Here is a 3,892-nt window from a genome sequence, read left to right as displayed (position 1 = left end):
GGCGGAACCCGCTCCGTCAGGCGCCAGCGCGGCAAGAGCAGAGCTGTCAAGAAGTCCCTCGCCCGCAAGAAGCTGCCCGGGCACTCCCTGCTCCAGCACGTCGCGACCATGCTCCTCCTCCCACGCGTCAAGATCCCGCGCTGCTCCCAGCTGCAGCGCGTGGGGACATGCAAGACCAAGCTCCCCGTCATCCAAGGCCTCCCGTGGCCACAGCAGGCTGCCGCGCCTTCACCGCCGAGCTACGCAGCGTCGCGTGGCCCGGCAAGTTCAAGCCGAACTTGCCTCCTCGCTACGACGGCACGGCCGACCCTGCGGAGTTCCTCCAGCTCTACGAGATGGGCATCAAAGCTGCCAACAGAGACGAGAAGGTCATGGCGAACTGGTTCCCCATGGCACTCAAGGACGGGGCCCGCACCTGGCTCCTGAACCTGGCTCCAGGCACAATCTCCTCCTGGGACGAGATGCGCACCCGCTTCATCGCCAACTTCCAAGGCACTCACGACCAGCCACCCGCCGTGAGCGAAATGCGCCGCATCAAGCAACAGCTCGGGGAGACCCTGCAGAAGTACATCCAGCGCTTCAACAACGCGCGCCTCAAGATTCCCAAGGTGGCTGAGGAGGCCATCATCCCGGCCTTCTCCGACGGTGTGCGCGACGTCAAGATGAAGGAGGAGCTGGCGATGCATGAAGACCTGTGCACTTCCTTGGAGCTATTCAACCTGGCAACCAAGTGCGCCAGGGCCGAGGAAGGGCGTCTCTCCCTCCTCGAGCTGCCTGCCGCAGACCTAGAAGAGAAGAAGCCCAAGGCCAAGGATGTGAAGCGCAAGGGGGCTGCCGTGCTCGCGGCAGAACCAGACACCAAGCGAGGCGGAGATCAGCCCGAACCTTCCAAGGGCAGTCGGTACTGTGTGTACCACGACCTCCACACCCACAACACCAACGAATGTCAAGAGCTCCGAGCCGTGCGAGAGGGAAGGATCGGCCGTCACCCTGACCGCAGTGACCGGGGCTATGGTCGAGGAGGAGGAAGGAACGCCGGACGCTGGGAAGACCGTGGCCTGCGCCAAGGGTGGCGCGATCAACCTCACGAGGATCGCTGGCAAGACCCGCCTCGCGAGGGAGGCTGGAGGGATCAGCCTCGCGAGGGAGACTGGAGGGATCAGCCTCGCGAGGATCGCCCGCAAGGCAACGAAGGCCTCCCACCGCTGCCGCCGCAGCCAAGGAGAAACGAGGACCGCCACCAGGACGAGGGGGCTGGGGGTTTCCAGGAGCCGCGCGCGATCGCCTGCATCCTGGGCGGTGCACAAGCCCCAGCCTCTCAGCGCATCTTCAAGCAGTTCGCCCGCGAAGTGAACGCAGTCCTCCCCAGGCTCGAAGCCACGCGCCCTCTCAGGTGGTCGGCGTGCGCCATCACGTTCAGCTCAGAAGATCAGCTCAAGTGTGCGGCTACAGCCGGAGTTCTCCCGATGCTTTGCTCCCCGATCGTCAGCAACGTGGTGGTCACCAAGACCCTCATCGATGGCGGGGCATGGCTCAACGTCTTGTCCGTGGAGATGTTCAACAACCTCCAAGTGCCCTACAGCCAGCTTCAGCCAACCAAGCCTTTCTCCGGTATCACCGACGGCTCCACGGTCCCGATTGGGCAGGTCCGCCTCCCTGTCACCTTCGGGGCACGCGACAACTACCGCACTAAGCTCATCCACTTCGACGTCGCTCACATTCGTCTGCCGTACAACGCCATCCTTGGGTACCCAGCGCTGGCCAAGTTCATGGCCGTAACTCACCACGGCTACAACGTCCTCAATATGCCAGGAAGCGGCGGAGTCATCACGGTGCCCTGTGAAGAGAAGGACGCGGTGTGTTCCCTGGAACGAGCCTTTCAGGCCGCGTCACTGGAAGACCCGGATCGTGGAAGCAGGAGGCCTCCCGAGACCGCCCCTAAGAAGAAGAAGACATCGTCCGGCCCGACCACTCAGGAGGCAGGCCCCTCTGGGCCCACGCCTGCCCAGGGGGAACCTCCTTCCATCACATAGGAAAGCGCGCCCGGCGCCCTCCTCAGGCAGGGCTCGGGGGCTCTCCCCTGGAGGGCCACCGACCTAGCTAGGGTCACGAGGGAGGCGCTTGGGCACCACATGGAGGCGTGTTTCGAAGCATGTTTCCCTCAAGAAGGAGCAAGGCAAGGAGATCCAGACCCTCAGGAGTTCGTCAGCAAGGACATTCAGGAGCTACAAGAGTCAAGAGTCATGAAAGGCGGCCGCCGCCTACCAGCAGTGGCTCCCCATCCAGGCAAGGATGGTGGGCTGCGTGTCTGCATCGACATGCCAGGGCTCAACCAGTCGCCTCTCTGGAGCGCCTCTGGCCCTCGCGAGTGGGGCGCTGCGGAGGCCCATCCCATAGCTACGTTCGCATGCCTTACAGCTTGCCGAACGCGGCTGACACGTACCAGCGCCTCATGAGGGGCATCACGGAGGCACGACAGGCCAGGCGTTCTGCAACCCTGGCAGGGATGGAGATGGCCCGCGAGGAGCCGCCAGCGCCTCCGGAGCCTCACGAGGCCCCTGTGCCTGGGGGCTCGTGAGGATCGGCCCCCGCAGCCTACCGAGCCTGCTACATCAACGCTCCTTCGTCCTCAACATCATCAGGTGACATCTTTCTAGTTTTATTTCCAGCTGGGAGCGCCCCACCAGGGCTGCATTATTCCCAGGCCGCGTGGGTCCGTCCCTGCGGCGTGTATCCCTTTTTTATTCCATGTTGTTAGCTTACCTTGTTGGGGGCGCCCCTTGGGCTGCATGACCCCCCAAGTCGCTCGGGCCTGACCCAGTGATGTCCGCATTCCCAGCATCTATTTGAACGAATCCACTCCTTCGCGGCTAATGTGTTTACCTAGTTGCCTGCTCAGCTGACGCCAACTAACGGAGCTGCTCCCAAACGACACGACGCTTCCGCATGGGTCCGTCCCTGCAACGCCGACAAACCTGGATGGCTGAGCTCTGGCCGCGGCAGCCCCGCATAGCGTCACCTCGTCAAGCCTTCAGTGCCTCACTACCCCTCGGAAGCAACCAATGGCTGACTGTCAATTGTCATGACAACCCCTTGTTTTTTTCTATGATGGACCTGCAGGACCTCCTGAAGGAGCTGCGTCAGGCGAGGCCCTTGCGGTGTCTCCTTCGCTCTCGTCTGCGCGAACCGCTTGCACGTTAAAGGGGGGTGCCTGAGCATCACGACTCAGGGCTCCTACTGGTTCTCCAGCCCTCACCCTCTGGCCTTGACCACGGCATCGCGACCTGGCATACCAGCGACGGCTGAGACTCGCTCGAGGGCCGAGACCCGAGGACGTAGAGCAGAAAGGGGAGCAAAGGCGAGAGGGGAGAGACACACGAGGACCTCGCCGAGCAACCTCGCGCCTGCCGATGCACGGACCCGGCGACACACCAGAGAGCGGCCCCTGATCCTCGAGATAAGTCATCACCCGGAAGCGCCAGCTACCGTGGCACCATCCCCGCACCTAATGCTATCCCGTGTTAGCGACGCCGCTCTCCTTTCTCACCAAACAACGGCTGCTTGGGCGCCAAAGGGGACCTCCTGAGCATCGCGACTCAGGGGCTCTTACCGAACTCCGGGTCGCTCACCTCCTGGCCTTGACCACGGCATCACGACCTGGCATATCAGCGACGGCTGAAGCCTCCTTGGGACTGGGACCTGTTGGCGCAGAGCACCAAGCCCTCATGAGGTTCGAAAGGGAGGACTGAGCTAAGACGGAATGAGCAACTTGCGCAATTCTACGACAAGGGTTATATTAACAAAACAGGATCACAGGCACCTTACAAGCCCCCATGGGACGCATTTTTGATTCCTCACAGGGAACATATCCTAAAGGGACACAAACTATGCG

The sequence above is a fragment of the Triticum urartu genome, chromosome 1 (genome assembly GCF_003073215.2).
Source record: "Triticum urartu cultivar G1812 chromosome 1, Tu2.1, whole genome shotgun sequence".
NCBI lineage: Eukaryota > Viridiplantae > Streptophyta > Magnoliopsida > Poales > Poaceae > Triticum > Triticum urartu.
Note: the sequence above shows the minus strand (reverse complement) of the source record.